Below are 9,932 nucleotides of genomic sequence, written 5' to 3'. Positions count from 1 at the left end.
GGTTTCTAGAACAGGAGTGGACCAGGCACGAGGTGTTCGTGACCCGTGAAGTGATTAAGTGGGACTATCTGCCCGACCGTCTCCACAACCTGTGTGTGGGAGACATCGTACACTTTGTAAAGTGTGAATGCTCTAGTGGGTGGTATGCGGCTGCACTCACCCGACCATATAAGTGGGAAGATGTCCTTGAGAAGGACAAGAAGGTCTTTCGGCGAAGGGCCAAGAGAGAGGCCCTGCAGTGCTGGGCTAGAGAAGCCCCTAAAGGATTCTTGCCCCCTCCCAAGGCCGGCGTCCTGCAGGAGGACAAATCCAGGAAACAGCAGTGGGGAGACATTGTAAGTGAAGAGGAGGAAGACTTCACGAGCTGCAGTAGAGCCGACTCTCCCAGTGAGACGCCTGATGCTGATTCAGCAATTAAATAGCCAGGAGAATCTGAGGCAGTTGAGCCGGGAGCTGCTGGAAGATTTCAGGCTGGCGCCAGTAATGTGGTGCACAATTTTACAGCTACCAGCTATGGCCCTACTCAGGTTGGTTTCGGCAGTGCCACGTCCTCGGATGAGGACCCTGGGCCCAGTAGATATCCTGATCAGCCCTGGAAGTGGAAAAATCCACCTTCGTCTACGGCATGGGCCGCCTTTATGAAGGAGCGGAAGGAGGCCCGGAAGAAGTGAGATAGTTGGCTGAAAGGTCCGTTGACCTTCTACTTCTTCCTCTACTAGGATTCACCAGTTGTGGTCCTGTTTTCGGGACTGTTTCCCAATGGGGGCGGAATGCCCCATGATGAGTTAAGTTCAAGAAAAAAAAGAAAGAAAAAGAAAAATAGAGGACTGTTCCCCTACCTCCTAGGCAAGGAAGGCCCTAAGCAGCACTGAAGTTGTGTGCCCAATAGAGCTGTTCTTTTTGTTTTTACTTTTATTTTTATTTTTGTTGCGCTTGTTGCGCCTTTTTCTGCTGGAATTTAAAATGTTGAGGCACACTGTGAGGAATGACTGTCCTCTAAATATAAGAGACTAGCGGCCTAGCGGGAAGAACCGGTGATCCCCGCTAGGGCCAAGAAGAAAGTCACTCACGGGGTGTTCCCTGTGACCGTGTGCCTCAGAATGCAGCCTTCAAAGGAGATCGAGGGCTATTGGTGTGTGACCTGTCTTAACAATATGGACATGGACATTGTGTTTCCAGGGTCCTTACCAAGAAGGACCGGTACTTTTGAGAAGTTTGAAAGTTGATAATGGACTGTCCTGAATTGCAGTTTCGGGGCCCTTAACCGAGAAGGGCCGGTCTCCCACCCAAGAAGAAGACTTCAGGACCAGTCTTGTACTAAGATGTTTTAGTAATATAGTAATGTGTTATGATGTCATAATTACTGATCAGTACTGACTGGTTAGTGTGGTCGGGGACGACCAACATTAAAGTGTGGGGGAATGTAATAGTGGGGAAGGACGTAGCCTTCCTTTTGGCACTGAAGTAGTTAAAGGGAGAGTTCCCGTAGTTAAACCTCTCAGAACTGTTGGTAGGCCAAGATAAGAGGTTAGCATCAGTGGTCCAGTCAGTAGAGTAGAGGGGGAACTTAGTGCCCTGACCAAGCCTTGAGTGTTATAGAGCTTGGTCCTGGCATAATGCCTTGTGGGCTGCAGTACCTGTAATCAGCCACAAGATGCCACTGTCCTGGGTGCAGATGTTATGTTGAGTCTGCTAGCAGTGTTACAGACAATGATGGGGTTAATGCTGTGTGATGACAGTCCACAGAGGGTGGGCACATTAAGAAAATCTCTGCTTAGTTTCCAGAAGCAGGAAGTGATGAGTCGTAAGAGATAGGACAGTGAACTGTACGGGCAGCCTGTCTATATGGTGGCTGCTAGGGTAGACGGGAGCTCCATACCATCAGACAGTGGGATCACCAGTGTAAAAGTCTCCCTACGCAAGAGTCCTGTTAGCCGGCCAGAGAAACTCAACAGAGGTATTGAGGACCCGGGGCACTTCTAGTCTGCAGGAAGCAGAGGAAGATAAATAGGACTCCAGGCAAAGACGTGGGGGAGATATCGGATCCAGAACACTGTTGGTATTGCAGAAGAGTCTCTTGGGCTAGAGATTAGAGTCACAGAGATGCTTCACTTAAAGAGGGAACCAGGGCTGAAGATGTTGCCAGTGCCTGTGAGGGAGATAATAACCTGTTGGGCCTTATCCATTATATCTGCCTGTAAATACTGTACATATTCCTCTTCCCCAAGTAAAGTCCAAGTTATGGTTAAGAACCTCGTGTCCTCTGAATTTATTGCTGCCCTGGTCTCAGAAGAGAAATGCGTGGAGACAGCCGCGATCGGATAGTTTGAAGTAAGTGGAGAACCCCACATACACAGCCACACATCAGAGGGAGGACACGAATTGTCTGTAGGGTGCCAGAGCGAGAGGGGAAAACAGCTCGCCCACGACTACCTCGCTGGGGCACCTTACATATACACTATATATTTATGGAGAAAGCGCACCTGGAGCATTCACTAAACCTTGTCAAGTTGATGTTGGAATGCTCCATAAGAGAGAATGATTGTGTAAAAACAGATGATGAAGCAATAGAGAAATTAAAAACATGTCTGACAGAGCTACAGTTTCAGTTATTTCAATGCAAAATGGATGTACAATTGATACCGATATAGAATGATATAAAAACTGAAAAAAAATATATTTTTGCTGCATAAAATCGACTGTGACCTGTACTGTATATTGAATTGGTGAACACAAGAACGATTTGTAAGAGGCAGTAAATATGAAAAGAATTCCAAAGTTTAAACCTTGTTTGAATACTGGACTACTGATTGTGAGTCGGAATCAGTAGAAATTCCAGCACCAAATTTTAGAGAAGTGAATGTAGAAATAACTACACATGGAATTATCAAAAATTACACATCACAAATGCTATCTCTCCCTTTAGGTGTACAATAAGCCGGAGTGGGGTAGGAGGGGGGTGCGAGGAAAGAAAAAAATTAACCTCTGTGGAGAGCGGTATGAAGGGTAAACAGGTCTCCTTGAAGAAGAAGGAAAACCTGGTCCTCTGCTTACCACAGGTGAGGCTATACCTCATAATGTAGTGAATCTATCTGATATACCACTGTGAACGTTGAGTATTTGATTTCAGAATTTTTTTTGCATCTCGGCGTGGTTTTAGTGCATTTTTTGCATGCTTTTTTTATGCTTTTTTGTACAGCAATGAATGCTTTTTGGAGCAAAATAAAGATATTTGAAAAAAGAAACATGGGACATCGCTTTAATCCTTGGATTACCATAGGATCTGGGTGAGTATATTGTGTTATTTTAAATAATTACAGAACGTGTCTGTTTTAATAAATATAAAGTGTTTTATTCTGTGTGTGTATGTTTATTTAACTCTTTACTTACAGGTTTAATAATGAGAGTGACTGGCTGAGACCTCTTCATTACTAAACCTAGGGCTTGGTGTCAGCGATATCTAATCCCGTTACCTAATCCCATTACCCTGATGCAACTGCACCAGGGCATCAAGAAGAGCCTGGGCTAAGTGCCAGAATTGGCACTTCAAATATGAAGTGCCATTTCTGGGCTAGCTGAGGGCTGGTATTTTTAGCCTAGGAAGGGGCCATTATGCCAACATGTTTTCTGACTATTAATAACAGCTCACAGCTGTTTGCTTAGCCTTTACTGGCTATATTAATGGGGGACCCCAGAAAAAAATTGATTCCCCTATAAATTCTAACCAGCAAAGGCTAACAAGAGCGCTGTAGGCTGATATTAATAGCCAGGGAAGGGGCCATGGATCCTGGTCCCCTCTAAGGCTAATAACATCAGCCCTCAGCCGCCCCAGAAATGGCGCATCAATAAGATGTGCCATTTCTGGCGCTTAGCCACCTTTCTTCCCACTTGCCTTAGTGCGGTGGCAAGTGGGGTAATAGAGTTGGAGTTCATGTCAGCCTTGTATCGGCAGCTGACATGAAGCCCAGGGGTTAGTAATGGAGAGGCGTCTATAAGACACCCCCATTACTAACCCAATAAAAGTTTTTAAATAAATTCACAGCAAGAATAAAATCCTTTATTTATAATAAAAGTCCACAAAATTTTTTGCACATTTATTTAAAAATAAAAACACAGTTATGATCACCTAACGCCATATCCTCTGCTCTTGTGTCAGTGTATAACACTGAGCTGCCGTGAGAGAGGTCACAGGAGTTCATCAGTTGATGAGCCCCGGTGATCTTACTTAACCGTGACTTTGTCTGATATTTATGTTAAAGAGTCCAGTCTTGTGATAAAAGTTTGCAATCACTATATGTGACTTTAGACATCTCAAATCGAGCACTGCTGTCGGGATTCTCTAATGTTGGGACCAAGAGCAGTAGATCATATGACCACAAGTACTTTATACAATTTCATACTTCTGGCCACGATCTGACAGCGTGCTCAGCCTTGCTCAATACAAGGCCGATCACATCTAGTCGGCACGTGGCTGCATGTATGCAAATCACATGGCACATAAATGGAGGTAGATTGCTCAGTGTTGTAATTGCTTCAAATTCTCATAATAGTTTCCATAGTCAACTTTATCTCATATTATTAATTGAGAGAATTTCAGGACCATTAGTATGAGAAGTATGAAGCCAACAAAATTCCAAATTTCATTAAAAATAAAGATATTTATTATTATAAATCACAAAAGAGTAAAAATAGCCACATATAAGCAAAAAGTTCAAGTACAATAATCAATGAAGTTCTCAGTAAAGTTCAAACAAGAGGAACAACACACAGAAAAGCAACAGACCAAAACAGTCCAGGGATTACGGTAATCCCCAGAAAATGCATGTGTATGTGTGTTAATCCCAAGGGTCATATATTATCCATACAAGGTAATTTAATTGTTTAGATGTGTCTGATTAATATGGACACCATAGGAAATGCATCTATCCATGAATTTAAATCAAGTTTATGATGTATGGCAAGAGATGCAGGTATGAACCAGGATCACATGGGACAATAGAAATAGACAACAAAGTGCAGCGTGCAATCATATGTCAGGGGATTATACACTTGTCTGTGCTAGTGCAGATCTCTCCAAGTTGATATGTAAATGATGCTGCAATCAATGGCTATGACAACAGAGGGGGGCACAGGCACAATAAGTAACAAGGAATAAAGGCAAGTGATGTAATCAGAGTCTCTTACTCATGTTGCTGAGTGTGTTCTAGGGTACCCCAATGCAAATTTCGCAAGGGCTTTTTCTGGGGGGTGGAGCTATGAGCTTTACTGAGAATCTCATTGATTATTGGGGTAAGTGCATTTTGGGGTAAGTGAAGAGTCTCCGTGAGCTCAAAGAACACTGGATTTTGGCTGTTGGAGCTGAAAAGAGGACATCGGTAAACCAGGGGAGGAGTCCTGAGGAGATAATTTGCATATTCCCACTGCATTTTGGGGTAAGTGAAGAGTCTCCGTGAGCTCAAAGAACACTGGACATTGGCTGTTGGAGCTGAAAAGAGGACATCGGTAAACCAGGGGAGGAGTCCTGAGGAGATAATTTGCATATTCCCACTGCATTTTGGGGTAAGTGAAGAGTCTCCGTGAGCTCAAAGAACACTGGATTTTGGCTGTTGGAGCTGAAAAGAGGACATCGGTAAACCAGGGGAGGAGTCCTGAGGAGATAATTTGCATATTCCCACTGCATTTTGGGGTAAGTGAAGAGTCTCCGTGAGCTCAAAGAACACTGGATTTTGGCTGTTGGAGCTGAAAAGAGGACATCGGTAAACCGCGCGCCGGTAGGCGCGCGCATTTTGAAGCTTTTATTTTAAGCTTTTTTCACTGTTTTCAGAACATTAACAGTAAGAACATGGAAGAGTCCAGGAGCCATTTGGTGAGCTGCATATCCTGCTACATGTTCACAGACTTGCCAGTGGAAAAGCCAAACTTCACATGCCAGAAATGCAAGCTTGTGTCCCTGTTGGAGGAAAAGTTGCGAAATCTAGAAGAGAGGTTAACTACCTTGAAAATCATTAAGGAAGGTGAAGAGTTCTTAGACAGAGCAGAATTATCTCTTCATGATTCAGAAAGAGAAGAAATTCGAACTGCACCTGAGGAAACAGAGGAATGGAAGCAAGTGACCCAGAGAAGCAGGAGGATAGAGAGGGAGTCAGCACCTATACTGCTCAGGAACCAGTACCAGGCTCTCTCGCAGGAGAACCATGAAGAAATACAGCAAGATAAGACTTTCCCAGCAATGAATAACCTTGTAAGCCCTCAGAATCCTCCTGGATGGAGAAAGAAGAATGTTGTGAAGAAAAAACGGAGAGTGGTGGTCATGGGGGATTCCCTGTTAAGAGGAACAGAGGCTGCTATCTGCAGACCAGACATAACCTCAAGAGAAATGTGCTGTCTTCCAGGAGCAAAAATTAAAGATGTGTCTGACAGGATATCAAGACTCTTCAGACCTACAGATCACTACACATTCCTGCTAATACATGTGGGGACAAATGACACCGCAAGAAAGGACCTGGAAACCATCTGCAGTGACTTTGAAGACTTGGGCAAGAAAGTGAAAGAATTGGGAGCGCAGGTGGTCTTCTCATCCATCCTCCCAGTGGATGGCCATGGAACAATGAGGTGGAATAAGATTCTACAGGTGAACAACTGGCTACGTCGATGGTGCCGTCAACAAGGATTTGGATTTCTGGATCACGGAATGAATTACCTATACGATGGACTACTTGCTAGAGATGGGGTGCACCTTACGAAGACTGGAAAACATGTATTTGGAAATTGCCTTGCTGCACTCATCAGGAGAGCTTTAAACTAGAACAATGTGGGAAGGGAAGCAAAAGGCCAGAAAAAGCCATACAGCTGACAAATACTATTGAGATCTCTGCTACTGGAAGTGGAAAGGAAGAACAAAGACAAAACAATTTAAATAATAAAAATATGGGAGGAAGAGAAACCAATCACAAACTAAAATGTTTTTATACAAATGCACAAAGCATGGGCAACAAACAAGGAGAATTAGAACTACTAACGCAGGAAAAGAAATATGATGTCATTGGAATCACTGAAACTTGGTGGGACGATACACATGATTGGAATAAAAGGCTAAAAGGATACAACTTATTTGCAAGAAACAGACTTGATAAACGAGGAGGAGGTGTCGCATTGTATGTTAGAAAAGCGTATATCTGCACAGAGATTGAAGCTTCAGAGACTGGGAGTTCTGTGGAAACTGTTTGGGTAAGAATACAAGGAGAGAACAACGGAAAGGACACCATTGTAGGCATTTACTACAGGCCACCTGGGCAAGCTGAAGATATGGATGAACTCTTTATGTATCAAATGACCAAGTTCTCAAAAAAATATGACGTAGTGGTCATGGGAGATTTCAACTATCCAGACATTTGTTGGGAATCTCTCTCAAGTAAAACTAACAGGTCAAGCAAATTCTTATCCTCTCTTGCTGACAACTTTATCTTCCAAAAGGTAGGGGAGAAAACAAGGGGATCTGCTACTTTGGATCTAATCCTTATAAACAAGGAGGAAATGGTTGAGGAGGTAAAAGTGGCTGGGACCCTAGGAGGCAGCGATCATGCTATTATAGAATTTTGGATAACTAGAGGAGGAAGACATGTGAAGACTCAAACTTCAAGGTTAGATTTTAGAAAGGCAGATTTTAAGAGACTCAGAAAGAGAATAGGAGGGATCCAATGGCTGGATGTCCTTAAGGACAAAAATGTCCAGGAAGGATGGGAAATTTTTAAAAATGAGATTCTCAAAGCACAATCGTTAACAATCCCGAAAAGTAGGAAGAATGGGAAGCATTTAAGGAAACCAGGATGGATGAACACAGAACTTAAACACATGCTAAAAAGAAAGAAAGAAATGTTTATTAAATGGAAAGAGGGAGGCATATCTAAAGAAGATTATAATGCAGTCTGCAGATCCTGTAGGGCATGTATCAGGTTAGCTAAAGCTGACAATGAATTAAGGCTTGCAAGAGATGTCAAAAGCAATAAAAAAGGATTTTGGGGGTATGTCAAAAGTAAAAGAAAAGTCAAAGATGCTATAGGATTTTTACAGGATGAAAATGGAGAAATGGTAAGAGAGGATTTTGAGAAGGCCAAACTTTTTAATTCCTATTTTGCATCTGTTTTCTCTCAGAAAGAAAATGTAACATCAACTGATCTTCACTGTCCTTTTAAAGGAATAGAAGAATCCAAGTTATCTGTAAACAGAAAGATTGTGAGGGAATATTTAGCTAACATAAATGAGTTCAAGTCTCCAGGTCCAGATGAATTACACCCCAGAGTACTGAAGGAGATCGTAGAAGAAATTTTAGAACCACTCTCCATAATCTTTGAAAATTCTTGGAGAACAGGAGAAGTCCCAGAAGACTGGAGAAGAGCAAATGTTGTTCCTATCTTCAAAAAGGGGAAGAAGGTGGACCCAGGGAACTATAGGCCGGTGAGTCTGACTTCTATACCAGGAAAGATCTTTGAATAAATTTTTAAACAACATGTATGTAAGTACCTGGATAAGAATGAAGTGATTAACCAGAGTCAGCATGGGTTTATAACTAACAAGTCATGTCAGACTAACTTAATTTCCTTCTATGACAGAATCACTGACTGGGTGGATCAGGGAAATGCTGTAGATATAGTATATCTTGACTTCAGCAAAGCATTTGACAAAGTATCTCACACCATCCTTATTGAAAAAATGACCAAGTATGCAATGGACCAGGCAACTGTTAGGTGGATTCATAACTGGCTTAGTGATCGGACTCAAAGGGTGATTGTAAATGGCTTCACATCCAGCTGGATGAATGTCTCAAGTGGGGTACCACAGGGCTCCGTCCTGGGACCTGTATTGTTCAACATCTTTATCAATGATTTAGATGAAGGAATTGAGGGTAAACTGATTAAATTTGCTGATGACACAAAGCTAGGAGGGATAGCTAATACTAGAGAAGAGAGAGAGAGGATTCAAAAAGACCTAAATAAACTGGAGCAGTGGGCAGCAACCAACAGAATGGTTTTTAACAGGGAAAAATGCAAAGTACTACATCTGGGCAATAAAAATGAAAAAAGCATATACAGAATGGGAGGAATAGAGCTAAGCAACAGTACATGTGAAAAAGACTTAGGTATACTAATAGATCATAGACTGAACATGAGTCAACAGTGTGATGCAGCAGCAAAAAAGGCAAATACAATTCTGGGATGTATTAACAGAAGCATACAGTCTAGATCACGTGAAGTCATTATTGGTCTTTACTCCTCTTTGGTCAGACCTCATCTGGAATACTGTGTACAGTTTTGGGCACCACATTTTAAAAAAGACATAGACAAACTGGAGCAAGTTCAGAGAAGAGCGACCAGAATGGTGACTGGTCTGCAAACCATGTCCTATGAGGAACGGTTGCAGGATTTGGGAATGTTTAGCTTGCAAAAAAGAAGACTGAGAGGAGACTTAATAGCTGTCTACAAATATGTCAAGGACTGTCACATTGTAGAAGGATCATCTTTATTCTCATTTGCACAAGGAAAGACTAGAAGCAATGGGATGAAACTAAATGGGAGGAGACACAGATTAGATATTAGAAAAAACTTTTTGACAGTTAGGGTGATTAATGAGTGGAACAGGCTGCCACGAGAGGTGGTGAGTTCCCCTTCAATGGACATCTTCAAACAGAGGCTGGACATTCATCTGTCTGAGATGATTTAGTGAATCCTGCTTTGAGCAGGGGGTTGGACCAGATGACCCAGGAGGTCCCTTCCAACTCTACCATTCTATGATTCTATGATTGTACTTGAACTTTTTTGCCTATATGTGACTATTTTTACTCTTCTGTGATTTATAATCATAAATATCTTTATTTTTAATGAAATTTGGAGTTTTTTTGACTTCTTGACTGATAAATATATTTATCCAATATTAGT

The sequence above is a fragment of the Phyllobates terribilis genome, unplaced genomic scaffold, assembly GCF_046119375.1.
Source record: "Phyllobates terribilis strain yellow unplaced genomic scaffold, ASM4611937v1 Scaffold_4__5_contigs__length_816908805, whole genome shotgun sequence".
NCBI classification, from domain to species: domain Eukaryota; kingdom Metazoa; phylum Chordata; class Amphibia; order Anura; family Dendrobatidae; genus Phyllobates; species Phyllobates terribilis.
Note: the sequence above shows the minus strand (reverse complement) of the source record.